The sequence below is a fragment of the Excalfactoria chinensis genome, chromosome 4 (assembly GCF_039878825.1).
Source record: "Excalfactoria chinensis isolate bCotChi1 chromosome 4, bCotChi1.hap2, whole genome shotgun sequence".
Taxonomy (NCBI): Eukaryota; Metazoa; Chordata; class Aves; order Galliformes; family Phasianidae; genus Excalfactoria; species Excalfactoria chinensis.
Genome location: NC_092828.1, coordinates 56,880,325 through 56,903,835, shown reverse-complemented (window position 1 = coordinate 56,903,835; position 23,511 = coordinate 56,880,325). Strand labels below are relative to the sequence as shown.

The 23,511-nt window shown below is 38.4% G+C and overlaps 1 protein-coding gene across 2 annotated transcripts in view; it reads right to left on the bottom strand.

Moving 5' to 3' along the window:
• The window catches only part of TTC29 (tetratricopeptide repeat domain 29), a 179,814-nt gene extending 156,612 nt beyond the window's left edge, over window positions 1–23,202 (bottom strand). For both annotated transcript variants that reach the window (XM_072335725.1, XM_072335727.1), the window contains exon 1: window positions 22,989–23,202. The gene's annotated coding sequence lies outside the window, so the exon portion shown is untranslated. The remainder of the gene's footprint in view (window positions 1–22,988) is intronic.
• Between the last annotated feature and the right edge of the window lie 309 nt (window positions 23,203–23,511).

Genomic DNA, 23,511 nt, shown 5'->3' with positions numbered 1-23,511 from the left:
TTGTAGAAATAACCTACCTCAATTTTCTGCTAACTTCAAATTAACATACCTGAACATGCTGATCACTCAGGTGTTTATCCGAGAGAGTCCTCTTAGCATATTTGGCTGATAGCATTAATATTATTTTCCAGCAAATTTAATCCAAATTGTCTGCCTCACCCATCCATTTCTACTCCATGCTACGGAGAGTAGGGTAAGTAATTGCTTGCTTAATATAACTTCCATGGTTGTGAGAATCTGTACTTATGCCAACTTAAATATTATTTCCTCAATTGCAGGAATATGTTACTGATCTCATTTCAGTACCATCCTGTATAAATGAATTGCTCTACGCAAATGCACTTAGTCACTTTATCTCCAGCTATCATGTTGCTTACCCAGCTGAAGAGCTGTCTCTTAACTATCTTCTCTCACTTGCTTATACTGGAAGCATTTTATGCATCTGTTGAATCATTTTATCTAGTTTCAGTACTGACAGACACTACAGTCTTTGAATCTCTTTAATCTCTTAATAGCTTTCTTCCAAGATGCATATTTTGCACTTTGATTTTATTTCTTCTGTTTATTATACAGTTTGTTTGTCCTATTACAATAAATGAGTTGAGCAGTAATTTAGCTGGTCAAAAATTGGGTGAGGATTCACACAATGTTATGATTATCAGTGCATTTGTAGTATGCTTGGGAATTTTCTGAAAAATACTTTGTTAGTTTGGCACCTGTAGATTGGCTGTACTGGACAGTTATGAAAAGAAGAGATTCTCTCTATTTTTTCCCCAAGAATATTCACTAGAAGCACACTATCATGGCCATCAAAGCAATCATTTCACCCTGAAACTGCTCCTGGGCTCCTAGGAAAGGAGGCTGCTAGTGGAGAATTCTGGAGAATCCTGTATTTCTCTAGTCTTAGTGATTTGAAAAAGTACCCATCTCTCCTCCAAAAATATAAAGTCTGAGTCAGTCCAAGCACAAAGTTCTCTTACTGATATCTTGAGACCATTTCAATATCAAGAATTGAAAGGATGTGATAGAACTGCCACTGAAATGTGGCAGAAATTAGTTTTAGCTAATGGCAAAAATGATGATGGGTGCATTACCTCCCTTTTTTTTTTTTTTCCTCATATCCATCATACCCTCCATGAGCAGGCACGTATTTCTGCACAGAGGTACACCATGCTTCATGTCTCTCTATGAAATAATAGGTCTGAATCTGCCACTCAAGGTTCTTGAAGCCTATGACTTCAGCACAATCACTGCTTTTGTTGAAATAAAATTCTTCCAGTGCTTTAGGCCATCAAGAAAATGTGCACAATATGATCTACATTAAGTAAAGTCACTGATGGCTGCCTGAGTTTGCAGAGAATTATGTTAATTCTTGTTTGAGAGAAAAGTGGGTAAATTCATCTATTGTCTCAAGCAGCAGGCAAACCCCATTCCATCAGGAGAACAGAACTGCTCTCAGGTGGAGAGAGGACCCAGGTTATTATTCCTGTTACTCCTGGAAAACAACACTGCTCTTTGGGAAATGAAAATTGCAGGCTACAGCTCCAGAAGCTGTGCTCATCTTCACCCCAAACATGTGCCAACACAGGGCCACGTGTCCAGGGCCTGCTTCTCAAGAACTGCATTAAGCAGAAGAGAAAGTAATTCCCAGGGCTTCAACAAATACTGAGATCTCCCAAATCCATTTTTTGAGGGATGTAACTATTAACATCCTTAATTTTACAGAGAGGCAAAGCCAAGGCAGAAGTTCTGACTAAACGTGTGTAAGTGGCTCCCAGCGCAGGTCCTTTGCATTCTGGATACCCAGGTTTCTATTTCATCCTGTTGTGCTTTTCTTCATCCAAATGACGCCAGGCTTCCACAACTACAGCTCAGATTGAGCTGTGACAATCCTCAATGTCACAGAAAATAGAATTCAAATTATTTCAGGTAGAAGTCCAAATGTTAAAGGTTTCAGCACAAGAAACTGGACTCTAAGCATCTTAACCAGATCACTGAGTTTTGATTTCCTCTACCTCAGCACTCCTGCACCAGGAATTCACAGCACTGCCACTGTGCATCTACGTGAGTGCAAAAAATCTTCAGCAGGAAAGGCCAAAGGGCAAACAGCCGCTGCATAAATGCTTTGAAAGCCAGTCTCTGAAGTGATAAATGACTACGGGGACATCTACAGTCTTTCAGACAGATAAGAGCCTGCTTTGCTCATTCTCTGAGCTGATCAGGCATGGACTACTGCAGCAAAGGCTGGTGCTGCAATGAACCTAGAGGCAGAGAGCCCTGCAGCGTGGATCAGAACTACAGTAATGCTGTTATTTGGCTTCAGCTGCTCCAGACTGCAGGCAGAGCCCCTTTTCATCCTGTTGCAAAGCCTTCACAGACATATCCTAAACAGCAGCTGTTGCACTGTTCCCTCAGAAACTCATAAATAGAATGCTACAGAAGTCTCATCTTCCTCTCCTCATTGTGGGTTTCGCACATTTTTGTCTGTGCCGAATCATTTTTATGTTCTGTTCATCTTTTTAAAAATGAATATTTTATTTTATTTTTTGAAGAATGAAGCTGCTCTGCAAGGTGAAGAAGGCGCAGCAGGAGTTTAGGAAGCCAGGGACTTTCTCACGTCACCATTTTTTCCCAGCTGTGAGTGCAGCAAAATAATTGAGATTCTTGTAATTAATAAAACATGAAATCTGTGTAACTTCTTACTTGGTGTACACAATGATGGATTAAAAATTGTGCTTTGTCTGGTATGTACTACAAAATTAGAATTGCATATTTTCCTTTTTTGAAGCAGTTAAAATGAGTCCCTCAGTAAATATAGTGTGTTGAATTAACTGGTTTTATTTCCTAAGTCAGTCAGTCAGATGCTATCCATTGGCACTGTGTAGCACATCATGCTTTCAGAGTTTTGGTTTGGTTGATTTAGTAAATAAGAGAGGGAGTCTTTCCACATTTTTGAAATGGCAGCAAGAATGTAGAAGCTTACCAGTGGCATTAGGAAGCTTCTACACTAGACCGAAGGACAAAATGTAACTTGAAACTGGGGCCTTTACAACCTGCTTCATTTTGGACTTAATTAGACATCAGTTGTGCTCTAACATTTACAGAAAGCTTACAGAAATGGCTGTGAGTTAGTGGAGAGTTGCAGCTACATCTAGCAGTGACCTACATATGTTCAAGGGTGGTCCCTGTATTTTCTTCCCCTTCTGTGCCATCTAGGTCTTTCCTCCCTTCTGTTTTATTTCTTGTCTCACTCAGTGAAGCCCAACTGTTCTAGCAGGGCCCAGTGATTTCACAAGTTTTTCTCTAGAGCAAAAAAGTCCTCCTCTGGGAAAGAATAAGACACCAGTTAAGCCCCCTGACTGCTGCGGCTCTCTCACTTCACCAATGGAGACACTATTAAGATAAACACAATTGTTTGTAGCTAAGCTCCTGTGCTGTGGTAGTTGGAATGGAATTGAGATTAAAACTTAGAACTCCAGATGTAGTTTTCTGTTTATATCTTTTAGCAGTGCTTGTAACTAGCAGGAGAACTAGCAGATCCCTAACAAATACTATTCCTATTTTATAACAACTATAATGTGATTTCTGTCCTCACAGGACAACTGTCCTGGTGACATCTAGCAGTCAGGGATGAAAACAAAGATGATCAGAGATGGTTATATAGAATAGTTTGAATTTCAGAGGAAATGAGGGAAGAAGAAACAAATATAAGCAAACAGAAGAGAATCCCAAGCTAGTTGCATATAACTCACAGGAGATGCACAGATGGAAAAGACAGGGAAAAGTGAAAAAATAGACAAGTGAAACATAAGAAAATCAATGTGATTCAAGCATGTTATTCCTGGGTTACACTCTTGTCCTAAAAAGGCACAAGCTGGTTCCAAGTCCTGTGGGAGTGATGTATTTGTCTGGCAGGAGATAACAGAGGGGCCATGGGGAACAGGGTTTTTGGCATGATGGCGTCCCACCAGCAAGCTGTGCATTGCAATGGAACTGGCCCTGGTCTGGCCTCTAGCACTTGGTTGTTGTTTTACACCCTGAGAACACCAGTGGTCAGAACAAACTTGCACATGAGTCTGGAAGTGATCCTTACTTCAGGAATGAATAACTAATTGTCAGAAGTACTCCATGTTGCAGTGGAGAGAAGAGAACAATGCCTTATTTTACTGTTTCTCAGCATAACATGTCAAGAACTGAAGAAACAGAGCACATCAAGCCATCATGACAGTCTTCAGATCTGAGCAGAGTTGGAAGGGATCTCCAAAAGTACAGGGATTAAAAGCATCGTTTCACAATTAGATATGTCATTTGAGATGAACAAAATAAAATGCCAACTATCAACTCTCTGTAGCTCTTGTTTGGGCAGGCTGGCAGTTGTTTACATTCTGGCAATTGCTAAATTCTGTAACGCTAATTAGACTTGGTGTCACCATAATTCTTCATAAGTTAACCATAAGTTAGATTTTGTCTAGAGCTCAGCTGCAGAAAACAACCTCATGCACCAAATTGTTTTTATTAGAAATACCCTGAGTTGGGACCACCTTTAGGAAAGGCTCATAGCAAGCTGTGGTCTCAGACAGGAAGGGCTGCCACAGTTTTTTCCCTCTTGTCTTATCACTGAACCTTCTGTGCTGGCAGAAGGCACTGCAGCCTTCTGCCATCACAGGTGTGTCAGGGAGGACGTGGTGAATGCAAGCTTTGATTAATGCAAACAATGTGTTGGCAGCACAAGCCATTTGTGTAGCCAACATCTCTTCTATCTCTGCTTCTATCAGCCAGGAATACAGTGTTAAAACTAAGAGGGGGTGTATTTTGATTGCTTTTATGGGTTTGTTTGTTTGTTTGTTTGTTTGTTTGTTCCACAGACAAAGCATTCTCATTTAGAACACCTTCAATATAGGCTTAGTTTTTCCTTAGCTTAGAAACAATGTGGAAGAATGTATGTGGAAGCCACTCTATTTTATTTGATGTGCATTCCTTCTGTAGGAAGTATTGTTGGCACTGTTCTGAACTGCCTGACCTTAATCACCGAGGTGAGATGCTTTCAGCTTGGAAAATTTGTAAGCACTGGAGTTAGGTACCTCTCTGATGAATTGAATGTTCTATCCATCATCGTTTAAATCACTTTGGTTTTCATAGTTTGTTTCACAGGTCTATATTAGTCCCCTAGTTCTCCAGCTGCTCTCACATTCTAGCAAGCATTTTACATGCACCAGTGCAAACTCAGAGTAGGAACACATCTACACTGACAAATACTATACACCACAGTCCAACACCATGCGATTGTTCCCCATCCAAATCCCAGAATAAATATGCAGTTGCCACGTCCAAAGGCACCTTTTTAGAATTTCATTACAAGTCATTCCCAGCTTCTCAAATGTCTTCAGTTTTGTTGTGTTTTTATTTTTATTTTTTAACGGCACTACAAACATTTCCTACTTTGTGGTTTAACCTGCTTCTAGATCAACAGGTAAATGGAATATAGAACACCCAGCCTAGCATCAATTCAGAATTAAACACAGCCCATCCTATGGCTCTAATAGAGAACTCGTGCAAGCGTTTGATAAGAGGACTGACCTTTTCTGTCAATCAGAAAAGCATGCAGGGATTTACATGTATAGTTGCCTGAGACAATGAACACACAAAGAGGGAAAAAAAATGGAGCATAATCAAAGCACAGTTTTCCCAATGTTCAATACAAACTTACAATCAACATGACTTGTGATTGCACTTCTGCCCCTTCTCAATAGTTTCCTAATCATCACTATACTCAGAAAAAAAGGGATTTCTGAGAGAGGAAAGGGTCAAAGCACTTTCAAACTAGAAAAACAAACACTAAAGAATTCAAACACTTTTCAGTTAATGTAGAAAATGGAAAAGGACCTTGCAGTTTTCCATCTACATGTCATCCTGATGAAAAAGGTATATTTTCCTGGACATCACAGCAACATGCTAAAGACGGCAAAGGAGTTCTCTGCTTAAATGTACAGATATCAAGGTTTTATTATCTTCCATGTTCACTTCTGGTAGATTCATACAATAAAAACATTTTTGTCTTGCAAACAATGGAGTGGAATATGAGAAGGGTGAAAAGTATAATTAATACCAAGTAGGATGTGAAAAAACACAACTTCCCCATGCCAGAGAAGTGATGAGTTCCTACCTGGTCCCTTTTGGGCTAAGCTGTTTGATCAGCTTCCCTCAGTCTCTGTGGATGTCCTTATACTAGTCTAATTGAAGGACCCCTGTTCTCTTTTTATTTTTGCTCTATGAAAAATGCATTGGAGATGTCTTATAATGAACTTTGATATGGTGAAATGATAATAATGTCCTAATTATATATAAAAATGTAATTACACTTGCTACTATTATAGAAAAACTCCCTTTATAATGAAGTGTTATGTTAGAAAAAAAGATTTCATTATAGGCAGATTCCTTTACTTGTTAATTTGGCCTGTGATTCATCGCTTTAATATTAAAAAAAATTTCTCTCTAAGTTACTTTTGATGTTTCTCATTTATGGTTCATTTCTCTGCTCTGGCACCTTAAGATGCCAAAATTACAAACTTATTTAAGATATACTTTAAAATGTACTAGTTTTTAAAAATGAAGGTGGGAAAAGAAAGGGTAAGAGCCTTTTTTTCTGGTAAAAAATACTTGGTAATAGAACACAGAGCCAGGTTAAATATCCATGGCTGTGTTCTTGCTGACCAAGTACATTTGCTGTTAAAATCCTTTTTCTCAACACATCATTAAGGACAGGTAGTATCAAATACCTAAAATTGCTATTGAAAGGAAGTATAATACTGAAAACACCCCATTTGCAATGGACAGTTCAATGAGAGAAGCATGCAGCCACTGCTGAAATTTGCAATAAAGTGATTCATCAAAACAAAAGCTGAGCAAAAAAAGAAATTTTTGTAATGGGAAACAGCATTTCTCTGTCTCGAACATTACATGTCTTTAAGGTGACAATGCCCAATCAACTCTACTAAACTACATTGTCACTGATAAGAAACATGGAAATATTTTCTGTGATTTTTTTTTCCCATTAAAAAACCCCCAACAAACGTTTAATAAAGAAAACATCATCATTAATAAATTAGTTAATAAAGCTTACATCATCTTGCCAAGTACAGAGCTTCATTTTTTTTCTGCTGAAGTCCCCTGCCCCTGTACCTTATCACCTTCCTTCTCTTCAGTATATCCAAGGTGACCTCCATAAAGAGAACCTTCCCCACTAGAACCAGCTTTCAAGGACTGGGATCCGTGTTCTTACAGTGCCTTAAAGAAGTATGAAGATTTCCATACACCTGAAATTTTCTCTATATTTCCAACTTAGGCCAAACAAACCTCACTACTTTGTCCTACAAGCTTTGCCTCATTTCTGTCTTCATAGTCTCACAGCTGTAAAATTCACTGATGACAACTTTTATCTCTCCTGGATTACATTAATTTCTTCTGTGTGATGTTTAAGCTTCATCATGCTCTCAACTCATGCTCCCATAACATACACATGTGGAGAACTAGCTTGTTATAGTTAGCTCTATATAGGTCACATCCACATCTGCCTTTTCTAGCCTATATATATGTATGTATATACATATATATATAGACCTCTGAAGATTTGTCTTTTTGTGGGCTCGCTACTGCCTTGCAATATAGTTTTATCTGTGTTAATCTCAAATTCTGGATGATGCCTTCCTGGCCCGTGATAATGAGACTGATTGGATGGTTCAGATTTAACTCTCTAATGTCACGAAAAAAAACCACAAAAAACTAACAAAGGACACATGGAGCAAAAATCATGGCATTGTAATTCAAAACATTTTCAGCTGTTTCATCCTGCTAATTCGATAAACTCTTACAAATAAACAAACAAGCAAAAAAAACTACACTGGTAAAACCTTCACCAAAAAGACACCCCTACCCTTAGAGAAGTTTATGTGGAACAGGCAGTTGTTAAAACATCCCTGGAGATGGGATGACTCTTCTGTGCTGAATGACATCGCTCCATAGGAGGCTGTACCCTACCATTATAGGACTGCAATGCTAAACAAGATTGTTTCTTCTGTGGTTAGAAAATTCACATTTAAAAATTATTCCCAAATGCAAACTGATAAGTATATTTAATGGAAAAATGAAAAACATCATGATTAAAACTGGCTGTGACTGGTTGGTGCAGATGTATGATAATACATTTTTGTCTGTAATGTATTAAAAAGTCCTGACTATGATACGAAAACATCTGGCACCTGTGGAGCATTCTTATATTCAAAACATCACTCCTAATGAGTTATTGCAGCAGCCTTTTGTAATAAAAACTTACTGAGTAGTTTCTCCGCAGTCAGAAAATGAGATTCTTAACTTAGTGTGAATTTAAGCTAATGCAACTGATTTCATGAAATAACTTAAATGACACTCTGCACCTGGAAATCTGAGAAAGGAATACATCCAGTGTCATAGAACAAGTCACCAGTAGGACTAGAGGGAAAAAACAGGGTGGGCTGCAATTCCAAGTGTCCCGAGAGAATAGCAGGCTCCTTTTCCATTTAGAAAAACAAATAAATATGAGTAACCTACTTTCAAAATCAGCTCAATCACTTGCACATCTAATGGCCTCAGTTTTGAGGACATTTTTGCTTTTATGTAAGAAGGTTGAGATATACAATTAAAGAGAATGGGGATCAGCTTGAGAGGTGGTACTGAACGTAAGCATTCCCAATCTGTTGCATTGTATAGTACTATTGCCTCTTCAGAGGAAAAAAAACAAACAAGTGAGACGTGAGGAATGACAAAAAAAATGGAGCAACAGATGTAGTCTGCAGTAGAGCAGCAAGTGTGGTTGCAGGAGATGCAATCCCATGCACTACCACAGTGCAGAAATCCCCCACTGTTCTCCTTTGTCAGAGGAGCACTCATGAATAACTGCAGGAGAAGCACAAAGTGGCATCAAAACTGATTTTACATCAGAAAACTACTCACATATTTCATTACAGAAAAAATATATACAAAAACATACTGTATTCTGTCCCCTTTCAGCACTGGAAAGAATATATTTGGGTTCCTCTGATGTTTTGATGGAGAGGACATTTCTGGAGTGCTATTTCTGGTCACATTAAAATTATTGGCAGATGAGTGCTGTGTTTTCTGCTTGGTTAAAACCTCAGCAAACCACTCTGTTAAACTTGATTATGTCCCTACTACTTCTGGTGGTGCAATTTCTGACTCTGAGCAGACATCCAGAGGCAGGGAAGTCCTCACTGACAGTCATATTACTCAGACCCCTGCAGGGATCATCCCACCTCAACACATCCACCTGGTAGCCAAGCTGTTGGGGCTGTAGCACCTCTACTGGGCCAGTGGCTACAGAGCTCAATGAGCTTTTAAAACTAATTTACTGACGCTACTTCTGGCAGTCTGAGGTGCTGATGTCAATATACAAGGCATGTATTCTTTCCGTTAGAAAAGCCTCCCTCACACAGCAGAGTAACCACTGTGATTTCTGACAGAAGGCACACCTTTGAAGGCTTTAAGATCCTTGCAGCCTTTAAAAATTTCATTCTAAGCTAGCCAGTTGCAAGATATTTCAAAAGCTTAAGCTTCCCATGATCAAAGGCACTCCTGAATAACACTATTATGTTCTCCTCCTTAAATCCTGTCTACTCGGAAATGTTGGTGAGGAATTCAGCAATTTCTTACTTCCTCTAGTGAAGCATATTGAAACATGCAAACTGCATGCATTTAACTCCTCAGCAGTGTCATGTTCTGTTGACGTACATCTAAAGATCTGACAATACACAGCAATATTTTTTGAAAAAACGACTGCTGTTTATTCCATCATCTGACTTAGTAGAAAATTATCAGTGTTTAGTAATGCTACTATAAGCTAGAAAAACCTGTTGTTGCCACTTTGTGTTCACACACTTTGAAAGGAGTACCTATCTGAAAATAAATTTGGGGACAATACTTCCAGCCTTTGACAACATTTGCTAAATCAATTTTGCTGGCAGTCCTGTCTGTTCACACAGGCTGTACTCAGACAGCTATTTGTCGGTGCCAGTTGATTCACATTATACGCTATAGAAACCAGTTGTCCATTCACATTGCTCACTTACTAAGTTTTGTCAACAATTAACACTATTAGCGATGAGTCTGTGGTAAACCATACAGCTTCCCACCTACACTTTATCCATATGGTGTTCTAACTACTTTTTTACTTTTTATTTTTATTATTTTATTTGGGGAGGCTTAAATAAATCAGCAAAGGCTAAGAAACAAAAGAGTCATGAGCAAGTTTCTCTGCATCCCCATGTCCTTCATATCATAGGCACAATCAAATGCAGAAATACAGCAAAAGCAGCAATGTTTCAGAAAATTTTATCAGCATTACCCAATTCTGTTCCACAGTTCGTTTTCAACAAGACCTCTCCTTTGAACACTGGTAAGAAGCCTTCTACTTGCAATAAAGATGTATATGTATTAATAGGAAAGCCAACTATATACATATACAGTCCCCATCATTCAAAAGCTTTTCAGTCAGTCTGTATTGGATCACACTTGTGTTCTATAAAGTTCACTTTTCAGACATGTACTTCAAAATATTTAGCCAGTTGATTTATCACATTCCTATATGTACACTTGCTGTAACAGTCTTAAAATACTTTCAACTAAATACCCTTTTCTATTTACTACGTACCACAGGCTAAACACATTTGCCCGGAAATTTAGTTTTGCTGAGATCAATGGGATTTCTGCCATAGATGTCAGTGGATCTTAACTTACATTTTATATTTCAGTAACAGGTGGGATTTGCACCAATTTATTTCTGCATCTAATAATGGGGTCAAAATAAATGGAGGAGTCTTTAACATTCTGAAACAGTCTGAAATTACTGAAGAACATTCTCCATACTACCAATAATTTTTATTTTATTTTATTTTATTTTATTTTATTTTATTTTATTTTATTTTATTTTATTTTATTTTATTTTATTTTATTTTAATGTGATGAAAGCTAGAAACAGTTTATCCTTCCTAGATAACCAAACCATGGAAGAGTCCTGAGAAGAAGTCCTAAGGATTGTTCTGTTACCAGGTTGCAATTCTTGGAAAACCTGATCAGGAATAAATATAGGGCAGAACAAGACATTTGGCATCCTGAAGAAAAAAGAATCCTTTTATTTCAGCTGTAGAATGAAGTAAAAAATTAATTTAAAAAAATAAATCAGTGGTATAACTTCATAACTTATGCAGTGCGCTGTCTCCTGCTGCAGCAAGGCTAGCCCAAGGATGTAATGACTGTCTGCTTCTGTGTCAGTGTCCTTTGTGGGGCCTTCTCTCTGTCACTATCAGACTATCTCAGGCAGACAATCTGTCTCAGTCTTCCCCTCTTTTTATTTAACATAATGTACGTAATATAACCTATTTTATCCCTCTTTTTTACATAAAATCTTACTGAACATGACTAACTATGCAGTTTGTCTGCAAAATCTACATTGAATCATAGAATTGCTCAGGTTGGAAAAGACCTTAAAGATCTTTGAGTCCAACCACAACCTAACCATACTTCCCTAACTAACAACTCTCTACTAAATCATGTCCCTGAGCACCACATCCAAACAGTTTTTAAACTTAATGCTTTTTGTAAGAGAAATACAGATTCTCCTCTTGCCTGAAAAGGAGAAAGGGATTGGGAGAAAAAACAGTATATGACATCCTACTGTTTTGCTGTAATTCCTAACTGTTGGCTTGAGTTTGAGGAACAGCAAGCACATGAAAGCAGGAGCTGTTCCCTCCAAGGAAATGAGCCCCTGGGAAAGCAACTGGCCAGACCCAGCTTTCTTTCCTACATTGGTCTGTGACTTACTGCTAGCTATTTACACTTTGATGTAGTCTAAGCCCCAATCCTGGATTTAACTCCTTTGTTTCCCCCAGAATAATAATTTTAAAATTACCAAGAATAAGCAACTGTGGCCACCTCTGAAGACACACTTGAAGAAAGGCACCTTCTTCTGGAAGGATGAGGAAACCAAAAATGTAATATTTGTCTAAGTGTCAGAGATGTTTTCTTAACTTTAATTCCGCTTCTAATAAAATCCCACATACTCCATTCCGAAGAAAACTTAGAAGACAACTCCTACCCTATTGGCCTCCTCAAGGAATAATACACAATGCCTGGGAAAAGACACAGTTTTCAATTTTAATTTCCTGGATTCTCTTTCCAGAGAATCATGGGATCATTTCAACCTTCAGCCTTCACCAACCACCATGGTCTGAAGAGTACACACTGCCAAGCTTTAACAACACAAACAGAAAAAAGCATGCAGTTTCTTGGGCAGTGGGGGCAACTTCAATAAGCTCTGTGAGACAGCTCAGTTCATTTTTTAAGTCCTTACAAATCTAAACACTGCCAATGAATAGAAATGATCTAGCTGTGCCAGATCTAAGTCAGCTTTTACTTTCATGGTGTGTCAAAATTTGGAAGAAATATGTCAGACCATGCATGCCGGGGGATGTGGAAGATCTCTCATGAACTGCATGCTTGAGGTTGTTAAAGTGAAAAAAAAAACAACAACTTGGAAGGTCATAAGCAGAAGCAACAGTGCAGCAGGCAGTCACACACACAGCTCCATAAGTAAAGTGTGGTGTTCAGTGCTGGCAAGTCACAAATGCTTTCACACATTGTGGCATTGATGTAGCACCCTCTTCATAGCAGCACTAATGAACTCTCCCTCTCTCCATGACTTAAACGTCACAACCAAAAGAGTTGCGTGACTTGTGGGTGTATAATGACTGTGATGTTCACTTCGGAAAATCACTTGTTTTACAAGAATTCTATTAATCTACTCTTGGATTTATTAAAACTGTTCACAAAGTGATGCCTTCATCAGCTTGATTAGGGGCAGCAAAATGTGCTAGGAATTTTGCAAATGGTCCAGGTGTGATTTATATCTCAACAGACTGCTGGGAAAATCATGGAGAGAAGAAAAAAAAGAAAAAAGCACCTAAATCGAACATTATTTAACCATTTCAAAACAGGTGAGAAATTACGTGTTTGAGGAAGAAAAATAAAGAAAAAAAAAAAAAAAAAAAAAAAAGATTGGAATGTGTGGGAAAGTTGCCATATAGTCACATATTGAAGGAGAAGAAACAGCAAGAATCACCAGGATAGATGCTGCTAATACAGCAGCTCTTGCATTTCATCATAAACCTGCAGTGCCCAAGCAAGGCAAACTGCTTTTCTTGGCAGTAAATGTGCATGATGAAGGTGGAGACTGGAGAGGAAGGGATGTCCCAGATACACAGTAGTCCCCAAACTAAGATTTTTATTAGTGAGGTTCCAGTTACAAGTAATCTCCTGCAGATTTTCAGAGAGATTTTTTGAAAAAAAAAAAAAAAAAAAAAAAAAGAAAAGAAAAGAAAAAAGAAGAAAAAGAAAAAGAGAAAAGCTATCAGCATGTCTATAATAGATTGCAATGTCAACTACTTTTGGCAAGAGAAATGTTATCAAAGACATGCATTTCACCCCAGTAATGGTACAGACCACAGACAGTCACTCCGCAGCAATGTGCCACACACAGCAGCATTCAGCTAACGCACTGATCCTGCTATTTTAAAATGATCTTGATTTTGTGTACTACTTATTCAGAATTACAGCAGCTTGAGTCCTAGTCTTTGGGGAATGTCTGCAAGACATTTCAGTGTCTGATTCTTCAAGTACCTCATTAGGGTGATGAAAAGCCACATGATGAAGGGGCAGCACCATGCTTGAAGAACTAGGGGTTCCTGCTGTCTTGAATTATTAACAAGTCAATATTTAGTGGACTGTTCCTGCCTGCCTACAGCAGGTGGTACCCCACTGCCTTTCACTTGGAAAACATCTGCTTGCTCTGAGCCTCCCCAGTGCTTGCTACAGTCATTTGTTCGATTTAAGACAGACACTGTCATTATTCCATGCAGCACTTCACAGAAATACTTCCTACTAAATGCTTGAACCATCTGAGCTGCACTAGGCAGGCTGCAGGCCTCATTAATAATGCATCCATGCTTATCAATAGATTTAGACAACTGGTATTTAGAAGCTTCTTCAGAAGGAGTGGTTTCTTTTCACACCACTTAGCTTCATTCTGCCAGCTCCTTGATGTAGACACTACAACCAACTGAGTTCTGAAAGGCAGAGGTGCTAAAATTGTATTTGAGCTGCTCCTTTGCTTTGGAGCATCACTTGACTGATGAAACTCTTAAGATCAACACTTGTGTTGCATTAGTTCTTGTTGACTTCTGAGTTTTGGAGGAAGCAAGATTACATTTACACAGAAACTGATTCAAATCTGTGGAAGTTCTGACTTTACATTCTCAACAAATCCAGCTCCCAGTAGCACTGCTCTGGACTTGGCTTACATACGAGAGCAGGTTCAGTGCGAGTTACCTTAACATTTGCTGGGGAGTGGTAAACACTTTTATCAAAGCACTCGTGATACTAAGAACAAAGTAAAAGATATCATGCTCTGATCAAACAGCAGTGTGGACAAAGTAACTATTGGCCAATGTAATGCAGAGGCAAGGAAAACAAAGGTAAGACCCCACTGGTGTGTGAGTGGGTTGAGCAGCTTTAAATAACTACTGTGATGCTTGAATCCCTTATGGTTCTTCCTTCCTTTAAATCAGGGTTGCCCTGCAGCACCTCAGAAATGAGTCGCACAAACTTCAGATGGGTTTCTGCAGGGCAGTTTTCTTGTTTGCTGGGCTAATTGTATTTGCTAGACATAAACAATTTTTTTCCTTTCCTTTCCTTTTATTTATTTATTTTAATGAAGCAGCCAAGCATTAGAAAAGCTTAAGGTATTCAGATCTCATCTACACTGTCACCCTTCTTAAAAGTTTACTGAAGTTGTATTCAGCTTTATTGCTTCTATGAGAGGAGAAGGCAATGTTGCTGCAGTTTCTGAATATTCCTTTCGAGACACTCATCTCTAGCTGCTGTGAGCAATCCACTCAGCAGCTTCACATTCTTCTGGAGACCTGGAATCCTACCTGGTTTTAGATCTCCATTGTCCCCAGACTCCAGTCAGAACAGAGAAGCCAATCTACATAAGTTTCTTAGAGTTGGGCATTTGCTAATTGATGGTTCCCAGATTAGGAAGATAAGGAGCCTTTCTTTTTCTTGTCCTAATTAGTTGGTTCTTTATGATAGGAAGTTTTAAAACATTCCCCCCCACCCCCCCTCCCCCAACTACAGTAATGAAATAAATCAGAATTTAGCAGAAAGCATGGAGATATTAATATATAATGGCAATGGAAAAGGCTGTTGCCAGGTTAATTGTAGGCTGTTTACATTATAGATTGGTTTCAGTGTAGAATTGCTGGTTGTTAATAAAATAATCACAAATCGCTTTGTGTTTCCGGGTCAGTAAGATTCACTGTGCATGCAGAGATTAATCTCACACACACAGAGATTAGATTTAATATTCCTTGAACCTAACAGAGTTACTGTGCACATGGAGCAGAACTGTGTGTGAGCAGCTTTCTGTTTCCCACAGTGTAGCTCCTTTAATTGTCTGGGTTGCTGAAAATTCAGGACCCGCTTCTACACTTAGTGATGTGAGAAATGCCCAACTGTTTCCAGAACTGGTTGTTATTTGTACACAGTACTGTGTGTCCAAACAGTCACTTACTGAAGTGCTGACACTGGCACTCAACTGGAGGCTGCTGCTGCCAGTCTCAGCATTTGATCAAGTTCATGGGAAATTAGTGCTTGTCCAAAGAAGGCAGAGTTTGGCTTTAATGAATAGGATGACTTTCACACTACAAACAGGGGAAGCTGAGCTGCAGCTCTACTTAGAAAAGAGGTTCCCCTCTCAAATATCTGTCACAAACTGAACATGAAAAACAGTTCAGTGACGCTCCATGGACAGAATTCTGAAATGGGAAACAGCGTAACAGTTTTTACAAACCATATTTTCTTCAACGGATTTGTGAAAAAAAAAACATGAGAAATGAATTTACTTCATTTGAAACTCCTTTGAATTTCACAAGGGATGCTTTTCATAGTGACACATACTAGAGGAAATAGATTGAACATCCATGACGAAGAGAGTAGGCACATGCAGAAGCAAAGAAGAGGTAAAAAGCAAGAAGCCATGTATGAGCCTCTATTTCCACAAAATCGTTGCCTTTAAACTGCCAGGAAAAAAAAGGGGTAGCTCTGCTGCAGCAGCCACCTGGGGATAGTGCTGATCTTCATACTTGAGCTTGAAGATGGAGAACATCTTCAAAATGAGACTGATTTTCATCAGGACAGTGAAACTACTGTCCAGACACAGGAAATTATTTCACCCTCAGGTGATTACTTTGATTTTTCTGTCTGCCACCAAATCAGAATCAAAACACTAATCTTTCACAGTTTCTTAGTATCTTGTTTCATGCACAGTTTATATATATATATATATATACACACATATATATAAAAGAAGAAAACGAAAGAAAAGAAACCAATAAAATAAAGATGGTTTAATAATTTTTAAGGAGATTTTAAATGATACTCACTTTATCAAGGCTGATGAAAATGACAGTAGTGTCAGAGGGTAACAGGTTGCTAATAAATACAATAGTTTAGGAAAGCGCTATTCTTGTCATGGAAAAATATATTTTGAGAAAAATAATACTACTGTAATTCATTTCTGGAAGCTATAGAGACTTCTCAGATGAGGAATGCAGTTATTAAAGGCAAAGGCACACAATATGTTGTAATGAAATGGTTGTACTACACACTTCATTAAACGCTTTGCGAGCCATCTGGGAAATTCCAGCTCTCAGGAAGAAGGTTTTACACGCCTGGATCGGTAGAGGGAGCACACGGAGCAACAGCGGCACACAGCACAGCACCGCTTCGGTGGCTCCAGCCTGCAAAGTTGAGCATGGCAAAATTTAACCAGGGGAACACTGGAACGTGTGCTTATTCTTCTTTTGCAAGAAGCGTGCATAAAGGATTCATTGAGTAAGACCTGGACGCTTGCAGCTATCAAACATCCACTGACACAGCAACGCTCGTGTTCTCTCTGAGCATCGGAGTTGGGAGAAGCTGACAGACTGTGTTGCATGCATCCATTGCAAGAAAAATTGCTGTCATACGCGATGCTGAAAGGCTTAAAAATTCAGAGGGCACAGCAGGGAGTCTTCCTGAAAGATTCAAAGAACTGATATTTTTTGGATGTGTTGACTGTTTGATTTACAGTATTTAAAGGAAGAAAATTTGACTGTTTCTTTTTTCTGACTTAAGTCAGAAAATAAAAGGGAAGAAACAGACAAATTTTATATAAACCTCAGAGAAGCTGGAGCTAAGAACAGGCTGAACTGCAGATGTACTAGATTAACTATATTTGCACACTCGTGTCAAAAGCTCATTATTGGTGTAAAAAAGCTAAAGAACAAAACCCTAACTCTGTGCTTTAACATTATGAGAAGCAATGTCCAAATAATAAGAGTTAACAGTGCACATTTACAGCTTCAGCTTCCTCCAACCCACTATTCCCTCTAGATGAGCTGCAAATGCTACGCTATACTGCAGAGAGAAGAAGCAAAGCCGAAGCTGCCTTCATATCACAGAAACAAGCCAGTGAGCTGGTGAAGTGCCATGTCTTCAATAGAATTTAGGGCCATGCAGTCAGCATGAGGTACACACACAGCACAAGCAAACACAAACATATTGTTGTATCAGTTGTAAGAAATGATGTTTTGTATTATTAGTGAAAAAAAAATAAAAATCATTTTGTTCAGTTTTTATCAAATCCTACAAACTAATAACTTCAGTGTTTTCCCTCAGCTAGAACTGCAATATACTAACTTGAATAACAATAGCATAAGACACAGACTGAAATTTTAAATGAATGCTTTTACTGGCTTCTTAGAGTAATTGCAATAGCAGTTACCTCTGGCCACATATATGGACTCATGCTTGAAAGGCCCCTTTGGGCATCCATAGCACCCGGCACCAGAAGTGCACCATCTGGCACCCCCAGGCATCGCTCAAATAATTCTGCACTGAGCCCAGGAAAACTTTGAGCAAAGCCTGGCTACAGCTTGAGTGAACCCTGCTGTCTGCTTCTGGGTGGGTGGAACAGTGCTGTTGCACGCTGACACTCCACACTGAGCACTTCACATATGCACATAAAACAAAGTATTTAAAATATGTCATAAAAATATGTACACATTTATACATATATAATAAAACTTCCCATCTCTTTCTGTGTGCATAGTATGTAATTAAATGTATATATGCAATACTAATAAGAATTGCTAAGTCGTTCAGTCACAAATCCACAGGAAGATTTGCAAAAGGAAACAGGACTCATAAGGCTGGTTAGACAACCTTCAGTTTTCTCCATGAAATGGCATTTTGCTACAATCCTAAATGTTGTGATCATCTCTCTTTTCCCTATAAAATCACTGCTGAATTTAGCAAACATTTACATATTAAATACCATTAATCGAATGGATCATTCCAAACCTTATATTCACATGCTCCACATTCCTGCACTGGGAGTAAAATTGCTGATTTTTATGTCTCCAGGTCGGAAGTGCTCTACAGTGTGATTGCATGTATTTTCACAAAGCCTCTACCAGTTGAAACAATGCTATTAATATTCTTCCTTCATAGACAACTAAAAGCTAGACAGATTAAAGTCAAATGACCACTAATTTTCTGAACAACACAGACTGAAATAAATAATGTGGCAGTAAACTCACCGTGGTTAACTCTGAGACCATTTTACTATCTGTTTTATGCTTTTACTTTTTGTCATTCTATAACTTTCTCCTGAATTTGTGAAATGAGACAGTAAGAGAGATAGGAGTCCTACAGACACAAGTCTTGTCTTGCCCCTTTTTCCTGAACACTGTTCTTCTTGTCTGTGGCTGAGAGTCGAGTACCACACAAAGTCTAATTTACTCTAGATCTGTTGCTAGCAGCCCAACTATTTAGGCTCCTCCCAGTTGCAAATGCGAATATGCATCCTGGTCAAACAAAATTAGCTTAGCTTCAAGCAGATTATTGTTTCACTGGCATGGAGGGGAAGAGAACAAATGAAAGTCATGCAGAGAAATCTATGAATGGTGAGCTATGGGTAAACATTTTTATTGATATTCTACTAGCAAATTTAACAAGCCCACTGAGGGGTTAAGTACTATCTGTGGGCCGGAATTTTGGAGTAGGGAGAAAGCACAGGGAAGTGCTGGTATTACAGCAACTCTTGGAGCACTTCTCAGTACTCATGGGGTGGGTTTGCCTGTTCAGCTGCTTTGCAATGCCATCACACATCTCTCTGCTTACTGTGTATGTCTCCTCAGAAAAAATAGAGCAGAACTTTGCCTCCCTGTTCAATTTCTGTTTGCAAAGCTAAAGAACTCTTTATACAAGCAAACAGCAGAGTCAAGTTTAGCACAGCATTTGGCTGCTCTCTCTTCAGTTCTCTGTCTACATAGCATAGTTCTCCCTTCTAACCTATTCCCTATGGAGTACATTCTTCCTTTCAGCACACACTTTATGATGTCTCTCCTTCCTAGGAGATTTGCATTCATCCCTACCAGTGTCATACTGCTTGGTGATAAAACTTCTTAGATTCCAAATTACTACATGCCTCCCCCATGTTCAAATTTGTTGGCCTACTTTTGTTTTTATGTCCAGCCTCTTTAGATCTTGCTGCTCAGTGAATCTACACATAAATTATCATCTTTTGCTGGTTCATTGTTTTTTGGTTAAAAACACATATACAAACATATATATATTAGGATACCATAAGATCCGAGAAGTGCAAAAGAGAGCAAGAGCACCCAGGAAGAACCAATTATTATTCTTCTCAGTCCATTAAAAATTTTTAAGTTTTCTGACAGCAATTAAATGCAGTTGACACCAATACTGCCTGATGGCACAATGTATTAAGAAAGATAAATCTCAGTCAACATAACATCAACCCCTTTGCTAAAACTAAACTTCTGGTCTTCGCAGGAATATAGTTTAATAGGATAAGAAAATAATATTAATTAATTTAATGCTTAAAGTCTTTAGGATATAATCCAAGTGTGAAAGGGAGGAAGCTTTTTTTCAATCTAAGGAACAATAATGTATTTTTCTTTTAAGCATTAGTAAGAAGGAGAGATCCCTGACAAAGCCTCTTAACATGTGAAATCCAGATTTTGAGCTTCCAAAATAAGAAAATGCCTGCAGTTTTGCAAAACCTGGAAGCTCTTTGTGGTATTTTCCATCCTTGTTCCTCTTGTCCTAAAAGCACTTGCTTTGACATCCCTTACTGCAGGTGCCACCACACACTCACAGGCAAGAGGGCAAAGCCCGGGCCTTCTTATGCTGAGATGTGAAAAATCAATTGAATCCCAGCAGATGGAATCACTGGTGCAGAAAGTGACTAAACACCAACAGTTATTCTCTAATACCAAAGCCTTGGAAGAGGAAACTGCAAGTATATGCTATGATTAAAAATAAATAAATAAATAAATAAAAAGCAATGCTGTTTAGAATAACTCTCTGCATGGTATTTTTTTCTGGAGCTCCGTCCTCCTACGGAAATGCTGGAATTCACTGGTAAATTAAGACTTTCTCTCCAAATATTTTTCTCTTCACCAATAACACACAGATGCAGGATTTGATGTGATTTGCTAAACACCAATACATGGCACTATCATATCACAATAGTGAAATATTCCCAATATTTCCATTCCCTTACCATTATGATTTTAAAACAGACAGAAATGAGAGCAGAGTCTGTGTGTACCATGACAGGAAATGTTTTGTATTTTTACTCCATACTTTTGTAATCCTAGGTACTATACATTTATTTTACTAAATTTTGTCTGGTTATTGTATTTTGAATAGTAACAATGTACAGCTTAATCCTGAGTATGCATAAATCCAATGTCTCCTCTTTCTTCCTATTTTTTCCTATCATTCTCTATTTTCTGCTCATTCTGTCAGCATCTCCTCACCTTTCTCTACCATTCTTTGTTTCTCTCTTTCAGCTCACATATTTCCTTATACATTTGTGCTAACACCCAGCTGAGCTTCAGAGAAGAATTTTTTAGCGTACTCTGTTTGTGTCAGTCCCATTATAACGTACTCAGGATGATATATTATACTTGAAAGCTTCTGGTATAGAAATAAAGAAGTCATATTAGCTATTCCCAAAAGAATGTTAATCACAATCCTTCAATCACAATGATAATCATATTCGTATTTGGAAAAAAAAAATCTTTCTATGGTTGAGCATAGGAATAGATGTCAGAAGATACATGTTCTCTTCTTAGCTTTCACACAAACATCTTGTGGTCGTAAGGAAACTGATTCTGTTTTCTAGTTCAACTGTCAAAATACATGAATAATACCAGCCTACTTGATTGGGTGACACTTGATTCAGCTAATGTTTGTAAAGGCTTTGAAAACATCAGCTATGCCAGGCTAAAGAGGTACGAAGTATTATTAGCTGTCAATTATGTTTTATAGAAAATGTTGTGGGTCATCATTCATCCTACTGGAAAATTAGTAGAAAGAAGAAAAACAGAAAAATGGAAGAAAGAGGAAGAAAAGCAAACACTGGTTTGAAACAGAGTATACTGGAGCCTGTGTACAACTTGCCTTTTGCATAAACTCTTCTGAGTCTGCACAGACACTACTCACCCAGAGCTGAAAGCCAAGATTTATATGCACAGACAAGCTAGTGAAACTTTACAGTTTTAAATTCTCCAGCTTTTTGTGTAAACTCTATACCTTAACTCTGCTGATGCTAATGGTATGAGGTCAATTAACTTTGATCTACAATGACAAGAGCACAAGCTCCCTAATTTACTGGAAAGAATAAACTTCCAGCAACCCTGAATACTCCCTGTGTTCCACTGTGTGTGCTTCCTACCAGGCTTATAGTTGAGCACACTCTAGCGGTCTCTAGCATGCTTAGAAAACTGTGCATGCAAAAGTACAGGCAAACAAGAGAAATGAGTTTGTGCATTTAACTCTGTAATGTGACACTGTGGATAGCTCACCATGGTTTGAGAATTACTGGCCTAAAGACTGACGACATTTGATATCTGCAAATTCTACTACATTCTGTAGCTTGCTTGGCAATGAGATTGTATACTGCTTTAAAATCCAGCCAGGGCAATTTATGGAAAGAAGTGCACATCACTCAATTAACCAGTTTGAGATCATAATTTCTCTCTAACAGCCTTTCCTTGGCAACAGGAAAACAAAAGAAAATGAAAGCTGATAGGGCTGTTCTAGTAATGTCAAAAGTTGGCATTCTTTATCAGTCTTTAACTTGAAAGCAGTCCTTGTCAGAATACTGATAAAGGCAGCATAGGAATATTGCTTTTCATCTGTGTGGCATATAAGCCAATGTTCGAAAAAAAAAAAATAAATCATTATTTATGTTTGTTTTCTTTTTTAAAAAAGCAAATACAAAACAAGCCATCTTGTGTACGTTTTGTATTCATCCCTGACAGAGTTAGTTATGCCATTTATCTGAGAGCTCACTCATGACTGAAACTGCTCTCTCCTACCCGCTATAACACTGACCCCGTTTAGAGGGCACATCACAAACAGATGCACTGAAATCGGTAGCCTTTTCCAGGGTGTGAGCTGACATAATGGGCGGCTTTCCCTTCTCTTGGGAACAACCACTCTCTTTACCACTAGGACAAATGACCTGTAGGAGAGGCAGCCAGGGCTAGACACTCTATTTCCTTATAAATGCCAGATCAGATCATAACGCATTACTGTGATTTACTGCGTTAATGACCATGCACTTCGATTTGCAGGGAAAGCATGAAAATGTATCAGACTGAAGTCAAGCTCCCTGCATGTCACAGTACACTTTCTAGGCAGGCATGTTACTTTTAAAACTTCACTTTCTCTTAGTAAACAGCTTTGAATTTCACAGCTGTAGACACACTAAACCACTCACATTATCAATAAACAAGGCTTACCTTGGAGCTATCAGGATCTGTTGAAATGGTGTAAACTACTCCTTTTTTTTTTCCACGTCAGGGAAAGTCAGTTTTCAGCTCTCGAGGGAGCTCTTCTGAGATTCTTCAGTTTGCTTTTTTTTTGTTGTTTTTGTCTGTGAGCAGGTCCTTGTTGCTTATGGTGGGCAAACGCAAGCAGCTTTATATCCTTTCTCAGAAGTACAAGGCTCCACCTTGCTCCTCCATAGTTCTGAGAGGGAAGAAGGATTACTGAGCCTAGGAAGAAAAAAAGAAAAACAAATCTTTTTCAGGCTTCAATGAATCAGAAAAAGGGAAAGAGAACAGAACTACTTCAGAGAAAGAAGACAAAATCAGCAGTGGGAACAATTAAAGGGAAAAAAAGAAAGCCAAAAAGTGAAAAGTGAAGTAGGAAAATAAAGATTGGATGATAAAATGGGGGACAGAGAAAAGACAATGGAATGAAAAATCCAGACATTAGAAACAAGAAAAAGAGAAGAGGATTTTAGTAATAAAAGAGTACTGG